This window comes from Pseudophryne corroboree, chromosome 3 (assembly GCF_028390025.1).
Source record: "Pseudophryne corroboree isolate aPseCor3 chromosome 3, aPseCor3.hap2, whole genome shotgun sequence".
Lineage (NCBI taxonomy): Eukaryota > Metazoa > Chordata > Amphibia > Anura > Myobatrachidae > Pseudophryne > Pseudophryne corroboree.
The window spans coordinates 292,935,444-292,954,835 of NC_086446.1; the positions used below are offsets into that span (position 1 = coordinate 292,935,444).

At 47.0% G+C, this 19,392-nt stretch overlaps 1 protein-coding gene across 2 annotated transcripts in view; it reads right to left on the reverse strand.

Moving 5' to 3' along the window:
* The window catches only part of OSBPL2 (oxysterol binding protein like 2), a 338,773-nt gene that overhangs the window by 146,829 nt on the left and 172,552 nt on the right, over window positions 1–19,392 (reverse strand). The gene's annotated exons all lie outside the window — the stretch shown is intronic.

Genomic DNA, 19,392 nt, shown 5'->3' on the forward strand with positions numbered 1-19,392 from the left:
CACTTTCCTTGTGGAATGGGCTTTCACTGATTTTGGATGCGGCAAACCAGCCGCAGAATGAGCCTGCTGAATCGTGCTACAGATCCAGCGAGCAATGGTTTGCTTTGAAGCAGGAGCACCCAGCTTGTTGGATGCATACAGGATAAACAGCGAGTCAGTCTTCCTGACTCCAGCAGTCCTGGCTACATAGATCTTCAAAGCCCTGACTACATCAAGTGACTTGCAATCCTCCAAGTCACGAATAGCCGCAGGCACCACAATAGGTTGGTTCAAATGAAAAGATGACACCACCTTCGGCAGAAATTGCGGACGAGTCCGTAATTCTGCCCTGTCCATATGGAAAACCAGATAGGGGCTTTTACATGACAAAACCGCCAATTCTGACACACGCCTAGCCGAAGCTAAGGCCAATAGCATGACCACCTTCCACGTGAGATACTTTAGCTCCACGGTCTTAAGTGGCTTAAACCAGTGGGATTTCAGGAAACCAAACACCACGTTGAGATCCCAAGGTGCCACTGGTGGCACAAAAGGGGGCTGAATATGCAGCACTCCCTTAACAAACGTCTGAACTTCAGGAAGAGAAGCCAGTTCCTTTTGAAAGAAAATGGATAGGGCCGAAATCTGGACCTTTATGGACCCCAACTTCAGGCCCATAGTCACTCCAGACTGTAGGAAATGCAGGAACCGGCCCAGCTGGAATTCCTCTGTAGGGGCCTTCCTGGCCTCACACCAGGCAACATATTTTCGCCATATACGGTGACAGTGTCTTGCGGTCACGTCCTTCCTAGCCTTTATCAGCGTAGGAATAACTTCCTCCGGAATGCCTTTTTTCGCTAGGATCCTGCGTTCAACCGCCATGCCGTCAAACGCAGCAGCGGTAAGTCTTGGAACAGACAGGGCCCCTGTTGCAACAGGTCCTGTCTGAGAGGCAGAGGCCATGGGTCCTCTGTGAGCATTTCTTGCAGTTCTGGGTACCAAGTCCTTCTTGGCCAATCCGGAACAATGAGTATTGTTTTCACTCCTCTTTTTCTTACGATTCTCAGCACCTTGGGTATGAGAGGAAGAGGAGGAAACACATAGACCGACTGGAACACCCACGGTGATACCAGTGCGTCCACAGCTATCGCCTGAGGGTCTCTTGACCTGGCGCAATACCTTTGTAGCTTTTTGTTGAGACGGGACGCCATCATGTCTACCTGTGGCAGTTTTCATCGATTTGTAATCTGAGTGAAGACTTCGTGATGAAGTCCCCACTCTCCCGGGTGGAGGTCGTGCCTACTGAGGAAGTCTGCTTCCCAGTTGTCCACTCCCGGAATTAACACTGCTGACAGTGCTTGCACGTGATTCTCCGCCCAACGAGGAATCCTGGTGGCTTCCGCCATCGCCACTCTGCTTCTTGTGCCGCCCTGGCGGTTTACATGAGCCACTGCGGTGATGTTGTCTGATTGAATCAGCACCGGTTGGTTGCGAAGCAGAGGCACCGCTTGACTCAGGGCGTTGTATATGGCCCTTAGTTCCAGGATATTGATGTGCAGACAAGCCTCCTGACTTGACCACAACCCTTGGAAGTTTCTTCCCTGAGTGACTGCCCCCCACCCTCGGAGGCTCGCATCCGTGGTCACCAGGACCCAGTCCTGTATGCCGAACCTGCGGCCCTCGAGAAGGTGATCACTCTGTAGCCACCACAGAATAGACACACTGGCCCTCGGGGACAGGGTGATCAGCCGATGCATCTGAAGATGCGATCCGGACCACTTGTCCAACAGATCCCACTGAAAGATCCTCGCATGGAACCTGCCGAAGGGAATGGCTTCGTATGATGCCACCATCATTCCCAGGATTCGCGTGCAGCGATGCACCGACACCTGTTTCGGTTTTAAGAGGTCTCTGCCTAGAGTCACGAGCTCTTGAGCCTTCTCCGCCGGGAGAAACACCTTCTTCTGGTCCGTGTCCAGAATCATGCCCAGAAAAGGCAGACGCGTTGTAGGAATCAGCTGCGACTTTGGGATATTCAGAATCCAGCCGTGCTGTTGCAACACTTCCTGAGAGTGTGCTACGCTGATCAGCAACTGCTCTCTGGACCTCGCCTTTATGAGGAGATCGTCCAAGTATGGGATAATTGTGACTCCTTGCTTTCGAAGGAGCACCATCATTTCTGCCATTACCTTGGTAAATGTTCTCGGTGCCGTGGAGAGCCCAAACGGCAACGTCTGAAATTGGTAATGACAGTCCTGTACCACAAATCTGAGGTACTCCTGATGAGGTGGATAAATGGGGACATGCAAGTAAGCATCCTTGATGTCCAGAGACACCATAAAATCCCCCTCTTCCAGGCTTGCAATGACCGCTCTGAGCGATTCCATTTTGAACTTGAATCTTTTCAGATAAATGTTCAGGGACTTTAAATTCAATATGGGTCTGACCGAACCGTCCGGTTTCGGTACCACAAACATTGTGGAATAGTATCCTCTTCCTTGTTGAAGGAGGGGAACCTTCACCACCACCTGCTGGAGATATAACTTGTGAATTGCCGCTAACACTACTTCCCGTTCCATGGGGGAAGCTGGCAGGGCCGATTTGAGGTAACGGTGAGGGGGCATCACTTTGAATTCCAGCTTGTATCCCTGAGACACAATCTGTATAGCCCAGGGATCCACCTGTGAGCGAACCCACTGGTGGCTGAAATTTCGGAGACGCGCCCCCACCGCTCCTGGCTCCTGTGGAGCCCCAGCGTCATGCAGTGGATTTAGTGGAAGCCGGGGAGGACTTCTGTTCCTGGGAACTAGCTGTATGGTGCAGCTTCTTTCCTCTACCCACGCCTCTGGCAAGAAAGGACGCACCTCTGACCTTCTTGCTTCTTTGTGATCGAAAGGACTGCATTTGGTAATACGGTGCTTTCTTAGGCTGTGAGGGAATATATGGCAAAAATTTTGACATCCCAGCCGTAGCTGTGGAAACTAGGTCCGAGAGGCCGTCCCCAAACAATTCCTCACCCTTGTAAGGTAAAACCTCCATGTGCTTTTTGGAGTCGGCATCACCTGTCCATTGCAGAGTCCACAGGACCCTTCTGGCAGAAATTTACATTGCATTTATTCTAGAGCCCAGTAGGCAAATGTCCCTCTGGGCATCCCTCATATATAGGACAGCGTCTTTTATATGCCCCAGGGTCAGTAAAATGGTATCCTTGTCTAAGGTATCCATTTCCTCAGACAGATTATCTGTCCATGCTGCTACAGCACTACACATCCAGGCCGACGCAATTGCCTCAGTAGAGTACCTGAATGTGTATAAACAGACTTCAGGATACTTTCCTGCTTCCTATCTGCAGGATCCTTTAGGGCGGCCGTATCCTGTGACGGCAGGGCCACCTTTTTAGATAAGCGTGTCAGAGCTTTATCTACCCTAGGGGAGGATTCCCAGCGCACCCTGTCCGTTGGCGGGAAAGGGTACGCCATAAGTAACCTTTTGGAAATCAGCACTTTCCTATCGGGGGAATCCCACGCTCTTTCACATAACTAATTTAACTCATGTGAAGGGGGAAAAGTCACCTCTTGCTTTTTCTCCCCATACATATAAACCCTCTTGTCAGGGACAGGGTTTACCTCTGATATGTGCAAAACATCCTTCATTGCTATAATCATGTAGCGGATGGCTTTAGCCATTTTAGACTGCAATTTTGCATCATCCTCATCGACACTGGAGTCAGAATCCGTGTCGATATCTGTGTCAACAATTTTGGATAGTGGGCGCTTCTGAGACCCTGACGGCCTCTGCGCTGTAGGATCAGGCATGGGCTGAGACCCGACTGTCCCAAGACATCAGCTTTATCCAACCTTTTATGCAAGGAGTTTACATCATCATTTAACACCTTCCACATATCCATCCAATCAGGTGTCGACGCCGTCGGCGGAGACACGTCATTCATCTGCACTTGCTCTGCCTCCACATAGCCCTCTTCGTCAAACATGTCGACACACGCGTACCGACACACCACACACACAGGGGATGCTCTATATGAGGACAGGACCCCCACAAGGCCTTTTGGAGAGACAGAGAGAGAGTATGCCAGCACACACCCCAGCGCTATATGACCCAGGAATCACACAGTAACTTAGTGTTTACCCAGTAGCTGCTGTATATATGATTAATGCGCTAAATTTATGTGCCCCCTCTCTCTTTTTACCCTTTCTACCGTGAGTCTGCAGGGGAGAGCCTGGGGAGCTTCCTCTCAGCGGAGCGGTGGAGAGAAAATGGCGCTGGTGAGTGCCGAGGAAGAAAGCCCCGCCCCCTCAGCGGCGGGCTTCTGTCCCGCGATTTTGTGTGAAATTAATGGCGGGGGCTCATGCATATAACAGTGTCCAACTGTATATATGCTGCTTTTGCCAGGAGGTACTTAATTGCTGCCCAGGGCGTCCCCCCCCCTGCGCCCTGCACCCTACAGTGACCGAAGTGTGTGGGTAGTGTGGGCGCAATGGCGCACAGCTGCAGTGCTGTGCGCTATTTCATATGAAGACAGGAGTCTTCTGCCGCCGATTTTGACGTCTTCTTGCTTCAACCCGCCGGCTTCTGTCTTCTGGCTCTGCGAGGGGGACGGCGGCGCGGCTCCGGGAACGGACGACCAAGGTTAGGTTCCTGTGTTCGATCCCTCTGGAGCTAATGGTGTCCAGTAGCCTAAGAAGCGCAACCTAGCCGCAGTTAGTAGGTTTGCTTCTCTCCCCTCAGTCCCACGTAGCAGAGAGTCTGTTGCCAGCAGAAACTCTCTGAAAATAAAAAAAAAACCTAACTAAAATACTTTCTTATTAGCAAACTCAGGAGAGCTCACTAAAATGCACCCAGCTCTGTCCGGGCACAGATTCTAACTGAGGTCTGGAGGAGGGGCATAGTGGGAGGAGCCAGTGCACACCAGTAGTACTAAATCTTTCTTAGAGTGCCCAGTCTCCTGCGGAGCCCGTCTACTCCCCATGGTCCTTACGAAGTCCCCAGCATCCACTAGGACGTTAGAGAAATGGGAGAAAACGCCCACCATTGAATACATGGACGCCTAGCTAGTGCCGATTTTCCGACTGTTGGAAAATTCGGCACTAACTGAATTTACCCCTATGTATAGCATAGATTTTTCTACACTGTTCACTGGCGGTCAATTTTCAAGAATGGCTCAGTACGTGCTCTACTGGTTGTGGGACTACAAGTTATAGCATGGACAGCTATCCAGGCTGGTAGAGCCACTGGGTTATTTATACCAGCAAGCACACAGTGAGCCTAATTATTACACATTTAAGAAAGACCATTTCAGTAGACATAGATCAAAGACAACTAGCATACAGAATACAAAGTTTCCCCCCCCCCCCCCCCGTATTCCATTCAATAAAAAATATAGGTATAAGTTATTCTAAATGGAGAGCCTTATTGCCCAGCATCATTTCTACGGAAGTGGGACCTCTGACCTGCCATTTTTGCTTTGCAGAGATGAAACTAAATAGGATTCACGGATAAGAAAGAAATGCACCACCCAGTGTCAAATTAAAATGAAAACTTAAAACCGCTTGCCATTAGTAAGACACATCTTTGGGAAAAGTCTATACCACTTGAAAATACTATGTTATATAACAAGGGCCACATAGATTCAACAACATTTCCCAAACTTTCTATACGAACAGAATTCTAGGCAGAGTAATCCTCATGTACCGCTAACAGTTTGTGTTTTCAAGAAGTTTTTAATCATACACAGGTTAGTTAACTATCTTGCAGGGTCAGTAATCATCTCACCTGTTTCCGCATAAAGAAAATCTAAAAACATGACCTGTTGGAGGCACATGAGGACTGGACTTGACAACCCCTGCTATATGGTCAATCTGCAGCTAAACTACATAAACTTGCATTCTAGTATTTTATCCAATATGAACTGTTATTGCGACAGGACAGACTATACCAGACTGTCTGCAAATACCAGAGTTTTATAGATCGCAACCTTCCATTTCTGCATAGCTGTCTACCTTCCTGCATTCTGCAGAAGACTCCCTGGTGTTAAGTGGCTACCAAACACCAGTTGTAGGTATGTAGTTATTGCCACAGCCAGGCTCCTTCACGAGGAATCTGTGAAGGAGCCTGGTTGTGGCAGTAACACCTGGAAACCTTTGCTTATGGGCGTGGTGTGAAACTTCTGCAGCAGCTCATTGCTAGTAGCTATGTTTTGGTCCGCCTTAGTGCTTACTTCAAAACAGAAAAGCAGGCAAAAAACGGTCTCACAACACTGGGTTCCACACAGGACTGCCAGGGGAATCGAGCAGATTCTTTAAATTGACTAGTATTGCTTATTAGCAGCTTTTAAAAGTGCAGTTACAGTATATGTCCTCAAGACAGCGATGATGCACACAATTTTCTTGTAAGGTTTACCTATGCTAATTCAGCACCCTGTCCTGGTTGAGGCACTAGTCTTGCATGTGCATCAGTATCAACCTTTGGACACCTTTTAACATTGATCTCTGTGGAGGTAAGGGAGGAAGGGGTGTTCTTCCACCATATTCACACACTGCCAGGTTGCACCTTGGCTAGGAAATTAATACCCTTTTCACAACGCACAAATAACCCAGTATCGACCAGGCATATTGCCGGGTCGACACGTGCCAGCGTGCAGTGTGAAAGTACCATAGCCAAAATCCCGGGTCCCGTGACCCGGCAATTCAACCTGGGAATAAAGCAGTGTTATTCCCGGGTTGAATACCGGGTCAATGGCAGCATAAACGGGCTCCCGGGTCGATGCGACCCGGGACCCGTTCACTACAAAACCGAGAGGCAGCGCGGAGATGATCTCCCAGTGCCGCCGCTTCCACCCCCGCAGCCGGCTCTGCCCCCCACCACTATGGCAACCCGCCCGGCATATTGCCGGATCAGGGAAGCCAGCGGTAGCGTCCAATGCCGGATCCCACCCGGGAAGGACCCGTTTCCAATTCCTGGGTGGGATCCGGCATTGGCGTTGTGAAAGGGGTATAAGCTTTAAATCAACCAAATCATAAAACTTTTACACCAAGCTTTTGACCCAGGTTATTGCTAGGTCTACCCAGGTCACAGCTTGGTGTAATAGGCTCCTTGAAAAATAACCCAGGTCGAATGACCAGGGAATCAGACCCTGGTAGCTACTAGGGTTGGACCCAGGTAACAATATATTGTGTAAACAGCTCGACCTGGGTTATCCTTAACTGGCATGGTCAGATCACATGCAACCATACAGACCCACTGTGAAAGCCCAGTTTTTGACGAGGAGATCCATTCTGCAGATGGGCATAACATTATATTAAAAGAAAGTTTAAAAAGTATTTTATTTTATCAAATAACAAATGCAAATAAAAACAACTATATGAATAGTTTTGAAGGGAAAACTAGTCAGTTAAGTGGTTAAAAGCTGCTGATTGCCTGTGTATGCAGAGGCCCTCCTCAATGGAGTGTCTGTGATACCCATTTCCCATCGCCAAAATAACCAGGGTTAAAAGAACAACCTGCCTTTCAACCCAGGTTTAAAGAAAGGTTAAATACGGGTTGGACCCAGGTCGCTGTGCAGTGTGAAAGCCTCTGACCCAGGATATTCAACCCGGGTCTCAGAAAAAGGTGCTGACTGGCTGTGTACAGGCATGTTTCTGCTCAAAGCAGTCCTCAGCCTCTCCCTATATTTGCTTTGAAACCTCATCAATGTGAGCCAGAAAAGTCCATTTTAAATCACATCACAGTGTTTAACATGGGTGACCCGGGTTCAGTGTGAAAGGCACCAACCCGAGAATAAACCGGGTTGAAACTGCAATGTGAAAGGCAGAGAAAGTTTTGAGAGTCCCTGGCAACTGGCGCACTATAAGCAGCCCCCTGATTGATTCATGCTGGGGTTCTAAGGCACCGTGGTGGATAAAGATACCTTTACATGTTGTGACACATCTATTGGAGTGTGAGTCAAGGTACGCCCCTCGATTGAAAAAATTTATCTTGCACCTGACCATTTTGAATGTGTTTCACACAAGCAGGCGACAGCTCTATTTTTCTCTAAATTATAAACTTTACTACACATATATATATTATTGTCTTTTCCACATGTTGACATCATCTTGTGAGAGGACATCCGGTTAAGGAAGAAAAGTTCTACACAGTGCCTTACGGAGACTCTAAAACAACCACAGGAATGTATTGTTTGCTTCAATGTTGTATTGTAAAGAAGTGCCTTCTTTCTGAGTCCCACAAATTGTTTGTGTATTGCAATGTGAAAGTGTCTGAGGCTGCTCGGACCCAGGTTCAACAGCAGAGTCCGACGTGGGTTTGAGATGTGAAAGCAATAGGACAGAGACATGCAGGGCAGACCTGGGTTCAATGTAATACCCCTTTCAGACCTCCAATGCCGGATCCCACCCGGGAATTGGAAACGGGTCCTTCCCGGGTGGGATCCGGCATTAGAGCCTCTCTGCTGGCTTCCCTACCCGGCAATATGCTGGTGTGTTTGCCAGAGCGGCGGGGGTGGAGGCGGCGCTGGCAGATGAGCTCATCTCCGCGCCACCTCTCCCTATGTAGTAAATAGGTGCCAGGTCTCATCGACCCGGGAATCCGTTTACGCTGCCACTGACCCGGTATTCAACCCAGGAATAACCCTTCTTATAATCCGGGTTGAATTACCAGGTCAGGTGACCCGGGAATTCCTACATGGCGATTTCACACCGCACACTGACCCGTGTCGACCCGGCAATATGGTTATTTGTGCGATGCGAAAGGCGTATAAATGGGGATATTGCCCGGTCGACACGGGTCACTTTGCGATGTGAAAGGGGTCTTGGAGTATTCCTGGGTCACCTGATCCGGTAATTCAACCCGTGTAATAAGAAGGGTTATTCCCGGGTTGAATACCGGGTCATTGGCAGCGTAAACGGATTTACTACATAGGGAGAGGCGGCGCAGAAATGAGCTCATCTCCCAGCGCCACCTCCACCCTGCGGTCGTTTCCGCCCCCCCGTCACTATTGCAGCCGGAAGCCAGCAGAGAGGCACCAATGACGGATCCCACCTGGAAAGGATCCGTTTCCAATTCCCGGGAGGGATCTGGCATTGGAGATGTGAAAGGGTTATTACATGAACACCCCATATCTGTACCTGCCCGGCCCTGTTATGCCATTCCATGCATAAAATGCCAAGGCTACAGAAAAAATAGTATTTTAATACCTACCGGTAAATCCTATTCTTTTAGTCCGTAGAGGATGCTGGGGACTCCGTAAGGACCATGGGGTATAGACGGGATCCGCAGGAGACATGGGCACACTATAAGACTTTGAATGGGTGTGAACTGGCTCCTCCCTCTATGCCCCTCCTCCAGACTCGAGTTAGAGAACTGTGCCCAGGGAGACAGACATTTCGAGGAAAAAATGTATTGTTTAAACACTGTGTCATACCAGCTCACACCTCGAACATACCGCATAACGTGGCATTCAATAGAATACCAGCCAACGGCATGAACAATACACAGCCACATGCTGAGAGAATATGTAACACAACCTGTGTGTCAACAAAACCAATAATAAGACACCGCATGCCATGGCATGCACAACGTCAGCAACAGCCTGACAGAAAATAAACACCACAAGAGTGTAACCATAACCAATAACTGCAGAAACAGCACGCACTGGGACGGGTGCCCAGCATCCTCTACGGACTAAGAGAAAAGGATTTACCGGTAGGTATTAAAATCCTATTTTCTCATACGTCCTAGAGGATGCTGGGGACTCCGTAAGGACCATGGGGTTTATACCAAAGCTCCAGACCGGGCGGGAGAGTGCGGACCACTCTGCAGCACCGATTGAGCAAACATGAGGTCCCCATCAGCCAGGGTATCAAACTTGTAGAGCTTAGCAAAAGTGTTTGAACTCGACCAAGTATCAGCTCGGCAAAGTTGAACTGCCGAGACTCCTCGGGCATCCGCCCAAGAAGAGCCCATCTTCCTAGTAGAATGGGTCTCCACCGACTTCGGCAACGGCAATCCAGCCGTAGAACGAGCACGCCGAATCGTATCACAGATCTAGCGTGTAACAGACTGCAGAGACGAAGGCGCCCCAATCACGCTGGGAGCATACCGGACAAACAGAGCCTCTGTTTCCCCAATCTGAGCCAAACTGGCGACATAAATATTCAAAGCCCTGACTACATCGAGAGACCTTGAATCAGCCAATGCTTAAGTAACCACAGGCATCAAATAGGCTGGTTTCTGCGACACACCGAAACCACATTTGGCAGAACTAATATCCGAGTTATCAATTCCGCTCTATCTCCTGGAAGATCAAACAGGGGCTCTTGTGAGCCCCAGCCGCTACTTCCGACATCCGCCTTGCGGACGCCAAAGCCAAAAGCATGACCACTCTCCAAGAGAGAAATTTTAACACAACCTTTCAGAAAGGTTCCAATCAGTGTGACACAAGAATACGCAACACCACGTCAAGGTCCCACGGTGCCAATGGGGGCACAAATGGAGGTTGGATGTGCAGTACTCCTTTCACGAAGGTCCGAACTTCCGGAAAGGTTGCCAATTCTTTACTTGAAAGAAAATGTATAAGGCCAAAAACGCACTGAAATGGAGCCTAACTTTAGGCCTGCACCCACACCTGCTTGCAAAAAATGGAGAACGACGACCCAGCTGAAAGTCTTCCGTAGTAGCCTTCTTGGATTCACACCAAGACACACATTTTCTCCAAACACGGTGGTAAGGCTTTACCGTTACTTCTTTTCTAGCCTGAAGAAGTGTGGAAATGGCTTCACTGGGAATACCCTTTCTGGCTAGGATAAGGCGTTCAACCGCCACGCCGTCAAACGCAGCCGCGGTAAGTCTTGATACACACCCGGATCTTGCCGTTTCAGTTCCTCACGTAGAGGAAGAGGCCAGGGACCTTCTATGAGTAAATCTTGAAGAACTGGATACCAAGCACTCCTTGGTTAGATCGGAACAATGAGGATCGCCTGAACCTTTGTTCTTCATACGTTTATCACCTTCAGAAGAGTGAAAACGGAGGGGACACATAGACCGACTGAAAACACCCAAGGTGTCCCGAGGACGTCCACTGCTATAGCTTGAGTGTCCGCTGACCTGGAACAATATCCCTGAGATCTCTCGTTGAGGCGAGACGCCAACATGTCCAATTGAGGCACTCCTCAAAGACTTGTTGCTTCAGTGAAAACTTCTCGATGACGACTGTGGAGATCGCGTCTGCAGAGGAATCTACTTTTCCGTCGTTCACATCCGGAACGAAGACTGCTAATATAGCGTTTACCAGTCTTTCCACCCAGCGGAAAACTTTTTCGACTTCTGCCATTGCCGCTTTGCTCCTTGTTCCGCTCTAGCGGCTTACTTACACCACTGCTGTCAAGTCGTCCGACAGAATTAACACAGGCAGATCACGAAGCATATGTTCATTGAAAATAGCTCTTAATTCAAGAAAGCTTATTGCAGACAAGCTTCCCAGCTTGACCTTTTCCTCTGGAAATACTTCCCTTGCAAGGACTGCTCCCCAGTCTCGGAGATCTGCATGCATGGACACCAGTATCTCATCCTGGACTCCGAACCGTCGTCCCTCTAGGAGGTGAGAACTGAGCAGACACCACAGTAGCGATATCCTGGCTATTAGGATTATATTCCGGCGCATGTGCAGGTGAGACCCGGACCACATTTCCAACTGGCCCCGTGAAAACCACCCTGGCATTTGACCTGCTCACCGAAAAGGCCTCTTAGGCCGCACCCATCTTCATCATCAACGGAACATATTGATGGATTGTCACTGCAAATCTGATCCGACTCCGGATCCTCAAACTTCTTTCCACAGGAACACACAGAACCTCAACCGTGCAGTATCTACTCTGATACCCACCTCCAATGTCCCCTGTGTTGAAAAACAGCCAGAGAGAAACAACGATTTGCACCACTTGTGCCTTGACCTCGCCTTAATCAGGAGAGTGTCCCAGTACAGAATAACAATGGCTCTCACTATTGAAAGAATACCATCCTACTGCCATCACTCCGGTGAAATGGCAGAGACAATCCTGGATATCAACCCAGGTAAGCGGAATGCGGAGAAAAATGCATTTAAACCCCTTTCTACCTTTACGTGCTGGAGCTCCCTGGCCTGAGAGATTCCATCATATAGTTCAACTTCGTAAGAAGGAGTTGTTGTTTTTTTTTTTTTTTAACAGGGACAACAGGACAATGCCCTGAACCTGACACAACTCTGATATGGCGTTGCGTACTACCTCCCCTTCCAGAGGGAAAACAGCAAGATCTATTTGAAAAATCAGTGAGGGAAAACATCGGTAAAACGCCAGTATGTCCCCCTTTGGATTCTATAATTAACTCACAGGTCCAAGTCCATTCCCGGACTGACTGAAGAATAGTAGACGAGTTCCCACCGGAGTGGGCTCCAGCCAGATAGACCCAGCGACATGCGGTGGATGTGGTAGAAACAGAAAACGACATACGCTTCTGCGAACCTAACCAGGCTGCAGAACTCTTACCCTTTCACCTTCCACTATCTGCACCGAAAGGGAAAAAGAACGGTATCGAACCGGTTAAAATGACTGCATACCACAACAGAATGCGTCACCAACTGTTGTGAAGGAATCTAACTCACGAAGTTAGACTTACCAGTGGTATCCGCCGAGATTGACTGAACTGAGGCCCCCCCAACAGCGCTATACCGTCCCAGGGAAACACTCCAGTATCTCTCGGAGTCAGCCTTAGCATTCCCCCAGCCACACCTCCTGCAGTCGCACGGAAGCCTGCCGCAATGTTATAGAGAAGAATCAACATAAGAAACATCCCCTCTCTCTTTAGGATAATTCTATCGGATGCCTTTCCGAATACAAACACTCCCCCATGTGCATGTAATGCAAATAACTCCAAAGCATAGAAATAAAATATCACTTAGCTTCCCCTGTCGACCAGGAGTTGACTTTCACAGTATTCTATCTGCGGCGGGAAAAGAATAAACAATCGGACTCCTTGTGAGGATCTGAGACCAACTCGTCACGGCCGACCTAGAGCTTTATCAACAGAGCGACCAGCACATGAGAAGGAATACTTTTACTTCAGCATTCATTAGAAATTGTAATATGAATATACATAATGTAATACACATATATTATATACCATACATATAAGCGGATTGTCCGGAACCGTCGGGTCCCTAGTGACATTAATGTGTTCTGAATGTGTATGACCATGTGCTGAATGCCCCAGTTGTGGATCTAACAGGAAACCTTATGGTCGACAGAAAACCTAGTATTCGTCGACAGCAGGGAGTAGTAACCAGGCAAAATAACATTCTTGCGACCCCGAGGGGTCCGAGGGAAGTATACATATATAATTTTAATAACACTCCCCCACAAATACTACCATGTCTGTGCTAGAGATACAGGCCCATGGAACCGTACCATACATATACATATAAATATACACACAGGTATAAGGCAGTTACAGCATGTTAATTTACACCCAGTAATAACAGTTGGTGCCGACAGGGTCACCCACATACTACTGTGTCTCCCATACAGTGTTTACTTTTGAAAAGCATACAACTACCGACCTGCTGACACTGCATCTACTGAATCAAGTACCAACAGGCGTCGGCGATGCCGACAGGGATCCCCATAGCTGTTTGTGACAGAGCACTCACGCATGTCGACACATGTGGACTAAAAAGCTATAGTGGGTATATCTGACAGGGAACACACAGACATATATGCACAACACAATGATTACCTGCCCATTATTTAAAATAGTGCTATATTTCCCTCTATATAGCACTAAAACACTGTGCCCCCCCCCCTCATTTGCACTGTACACATTGCTTTGGCTGGGACATGGAGAAAATGGCGCCGAATCCTGTTGTGAGGGCTAAGCCCCGCCCCTTCTTGGCGCGCTTCAGCCCCGCTATTAATATAGCTTTTTATGCTGGCAGGGGTCCTTATACAGCGCCTATGCACTGTATACATGTTTAGCCAGACTCAATGAGGTATATATTGCTGCCCAGGGTGCTCCCCCTGCGCCCTGCACCCTTGTAGAGCCGTTGGTATGTGGGAGCAATGGCGCGTAGTGCGACCGCTGCGCGGTACCTCTGAGACTCGTAGGTCTTCTGCCGTCACTGAAGTCTTCTGTTCTTCTCATACTCACCCGGCTTCTTTCTTCTGGCTTCTGTGAGAGGGGTGACGGCGCGGCTCCGGGAACAAGCAGCTAGGCGCACCAAGTGATCGAACCCTCTGGAGCTAATGGTGTCCAGTAGCCTAAGAAGCAGAGCCTTTAACTCACAGCAGTAGGTCTGACTTCTCTCTCCTCAGTCCCACGAAGCAGAGAGCCTGTAGCCAGCAGGTCTTTCTGAAAAAAAAAAAAACCTAACAAAGTCTTTTAGAGAAACTCAGTAGAGCTCCCCTAGTGTGTGTCCAGTCTGTCCTGGGCACAGAATCTAACTGGAGTCTGGAGGAGGGGCATAGAGGGAGGAGCCAGTTCACACCCACTCAAAGTCTTATAGTGTGCCCATGTCTCCTGCGGATCCCGTCTATACCCCATGGTCCTTACGGAGTCCCCAGCATCCTCTAGGACGTATGAGAAATGTAAATATTGACACCTGTAGATGCATATTTGCTGCACATATGCACTACAGAAATGTGTATCATACACAAAAAAGACAGACTTTCGTTTACCTCTAAATGAACCTAGATATGTATGTAAGCAGCTGCAATAGCATCATTTGTCCATTGCCCAGGCTAGGTAACTGACCACATCTATAGTTTTACAAGAAAAATTTTTTGTTGATATATTGCTCTTTCCAAAGTAGTTATTATTGGTGGGTCTATCATGTGTACATGAACAAAGCATTCATTAAAGTGACAATTTTTTAAAACTTCTCTAGAAACATCAAAGCTCCAAGTCATTCCCATTGAACCGTTCCTTCCCTACGCAGACAGTGATATTGATGCATGACCCACATCCTGGGAAATAAGTCTCAGCACAGAATATCGCTGATCAATATTTCATATCAAGCTGTGCATGACTGAAGACAATCCGAATTCAGCGACTGTGATGTTTGTGAGATATAACCTAACAGTAACATAAGTCAACATTCTGTTGGCAGATTATGGCGCAGTGTGTTAACATTCCTTTTCTCACTCTTCTATGCTAGGGGCACAGGGGATTAGATAAACCGCTCATAGCATTTCTACTCTAATTAGGCTTTAAATCTACATTTCCTTCTTCAAGTAATTGCCACCAGAGGGTATATCACAGTGTTTGGGCATTGCTGTCTGCTCACAGAGACCAATGCTACGATCAGTCTTCGCTTCCTTCTCCCCCTAGAATATACATATACAGTAGGTCAGTTTAAACTTTTATCACATTTGAGTGGGGAACACACTGCAGAGCATTACAAACCAATGGATGGCAAGTGGCTACACCTACACAACTGTCAAACGCTGTACTAGCAAATGCTACAACATCAGTCAACATCACAAAAGCATTAAGCTACCAGATGAACTAGCCTTGGAATGATCTCTGGCCTGCACAAACATTTCCCAGAAAAGGAGAAGTGAATGTCCTGTAATGCTAGACGCTTGAGACAAATCATATACTGAACCCAGATGTACCCGATCTGGCCATGGGAAAATTGAGCAACAAGAGACATGGCCTTCACACACTACCTTGTATTACTTAATCCTGACCTCCTGCCTGGATACCTGACAATATTTACCAATTTATTTATTTTTTACATCAGATGTACATAAAGCAACTGTAAAATTCTTCAGGGCAGTTATGTGAAAGACGTCACAATGAAATTGAATTCCTAGTCATCCTTATGAAAAAACCTGGGGCAACAACTACCTTAATAATGGGTTGCTTAAGATCAATATAAATTTTTTTTTTTTTTTTAAATGTCCTCTCAATATGCTCAAACACGGAGGCCTCTGGAATGGTGTCTCTGTGTAGAAGCATTCCAATTTCTGTCTGAAATGCAGTCTTATGTTGGTGTTGCAAAAATGAGGGTCCTAAGAAATCCAGAGTTCTGCGTACAGCCATGACTGGAAAATACATTTTCCATACTGGGTTTCCTAGTGATTTTGATGTCACAGAGTGAGCCCAGTACAGTCACAACGTCTTCAGGTGTGTACACATGGTGCGATGTGCATGGCACCCGACACTGACTATGCGATGTGGCCGCAGCCCAGCACCACTGTATAGTCAATGTTGGGCTTCCTGCATAGTCTATTTTTTTCTTGCGATGTCAATGCTGTGGGATCGCGCGTGGGCATCGCAAGTAGTATACACACGGTGCGATATGCACTATATTTTGCTGTAATATGGACTATATAGTCCATATCGCGAGGAAAACTACAGTGTGTATGCACCTTAAGTAGCATGTTAATCTATGAAATAATGTTCCTGCTGGCCTGTTTCAGCAGCACCCTGCCTGATTTTAAAATGACAAAACACGCCCTGCCCTTATGTTGTCCCATGGATGGGAAAAGTTGTGGTTTAGTAATCACCACCCGAGTGACCACACCCACTTTTTGGGGAGCAAAAGTGCCCCCTTTCCTGAACGGCGCCCTACCCACAGTTCACCCTAGAGTGAGCACTATGGGCCGAATTCAAATGTGCACTTAGCCCTCCCGGCCGCAATTGCGCCCGCCGGCGGTATTCTGTTACTGCCGACGGGCACGACACGATCATTTCAGCTGGCTACCAGCTGAAATGATGTGTAGAGACCCATTTGGTCGCCCAAACGGGTCTTTTATGATCGCGCCCATTAGTTTAGTCGTGTACAGGTGCTTTGCTCGCCTAAACCAGATTGTACTTTGTGCGATAAGGGCGAAAATGGGGGACATATTGAATATTGCCCCCCTATCTCTCATCACTTTAGACGCAAGATAGGGGGCGCATTAACATTTGAATCCGACCTTATGATTAAAGGGTGACGTCACAGATTGAGTGCAGTTTACATAGCAGACTGGTCACGGTTTGGATGGTGATTTCAAAGCGCACCTGATCCCTGCTAATCAGCAGCCTTTTAGGTATGACCTGGGACTGCCTTTCACACAGCAGATGACCCGGGTCAGGGCCGGAAATTACTCAGGACACACAACCCTTTCACACCAAGCCAAGACCCTAGCAATAACACGGGTTCTCAGCAAAGTGTGAAAGGGATAACAGTCACACAATCTTTGATATACAGTAGGTTAGTTTGCGATTAAATAGTTGGCCTTAACACCAAATTTATTACCTAACAATAATGAACCTATCAGACAAGGTGGAAGCTCAATGGGCTTTTCAAAGCTCGATAACTTCCCTGATTCCGCCATCTCCGAATTCTATGCCATTAGCCCTTTTCAGAAAATGAATGAATCTGTAAAAGGAGAATTTTGAGGCGGTGTCATTGGAAAATAGGCCCTTTACTACATGAAAAATAGAACCCCAATATCAGAATGTGATCACATGATATTAAGTTAAATTATGTCCATCACTATTAGAAAAAAAATCTATTTAGCTTTAGGATTTAAGCTTTCATGAGCAGCGTATACAGCACTCCATAAACACTGCGTTACAATAAAGATAATAATATTAATGTGTGTGGGGGAGGGGGCTTATATAACAGCAAGGGTTGATGGTTAATAAAAAGCCATCACAAAGAGAAATAATTAGCAGAGATAAGAATCCCAGCAGGTGCAAGTAGGCATGAACCTTAATTAGAAGCTGATAGAATCAGAAATATGGAACACAAAAAGGACAGATATGATTAGCATCACGAATATAGACGTGTAATGTACTCTCTTGTAGCATGAGGATGAGCTCAGAGTGGATGAGTGGGGAATAGGTCCTTATTCCATAGTACAATGATTATTCCAAAAGAACTGCTCAAAAATACATATGAAAGCTTGTGTAGTACTGAGGTAAATCTCACAGAAAATGGAGCTGTCTGCTGTGTTTTTTAATGAATAAGCCATGGTCTTTCATATAATTCATGGTGATCATAGAGATTTTATTGAATATCTGTGGTCAATAACTGATCACTTTGAAGTTCTAATTAAATCAACATGATAAACACAGAAATATTATTATTCAGTAAACTCTGTAACATTTTATAGTTCTGCACTGTCTGACCACTAGGGGCACTGTTCCACTGCAGTCTACAGAGTCTAGTCATTGGTATATATCCAAAATGACCTACAGTACCCATTTACTGAAACAGTGAAACTGACATGCAATTTCATTTTTATTTGTTTGCAATTTATCTAAAATGCAGCACATACTAAGAATAATTTGCTACATACTGACACTGACCTACATTTACAAAGTGAACACAGAGAAATGGTAATGGTAAACTTGCTGTACTTCAAATCACTTCTCAATAAATAGTATATCTAGACTAATAGGCCCTACATACTGGCCAATACCACTGAAAGATATGAAGAATCTCATTCATTAATGAACGAGATATCGTTCATATCTTTCAGTGTGTATGCACCAACGACAAATGATGCGTGGCCCCGCACTCGTTCATCGTTGGTGCCGGCTTGTTTAAACATGCAGGCCCAATATGGACAATCTCGTCCATATTAGTATGCAGTGCTATGGGGCTGGGTGACGGGAGGAGTGAAGAAACTTCACCCCCCCCCCACCGCCGGGTCACCCGTATCGGCCGTCGGGCACCTCGCCCGGCAATCGCACAGTGTGTAGGGGCCATAAGAAACAATGAAATATTTTTGTTATTTAGTATTACAGTAAATTAAATGTAGTTTCATTTGTGAATTTCTAACACAATGGGCAAGATTCAAATGTTTTTTCCCCGGGGTAGCAAGCTGAAATGCCCGAAAAGTTACCTGTTTGAGCGCCCAAATGGCACTTTTCATGATCGCACCCAGCACTTTGGTCTGCTTTAGTTGCTTTACGCGGCTAAAACCAACTTCTATGGGCATGATCAGTGAGAAAAAGAGACACCATTGAATATCGCCCTCGCGAACTCCCTTCACTTTAGATGGGAGATCAGGCGCGATAATCAATTGAATATCGCCCAATGGGAGACAGTCTGCAACACTGAGTGGAGTACTGGAACAGTCCATAGTTGCCTACTACCAAATATCTGGGGGCTCTTTCAGAGCTCTATGGAAGCAGAGTGTCTAGCCTGTATGATCAGCTCAATTAACTGCGGCAGTGGGAAGTTCGAAGGCTTGATAACATAATTTCAGTGAATCAAGTTAATTAGCCACAATGACACAATTTACTGCGCCACGCATACCATCTGCACCTGCTCTCCTGGATCACCCGGAGAGGTTTTGTAAAGAACATAAATCACAAGTCATAGGCATACTCAATTGTGCGCTCATTTTTTAAAAATTGAATTGAGGG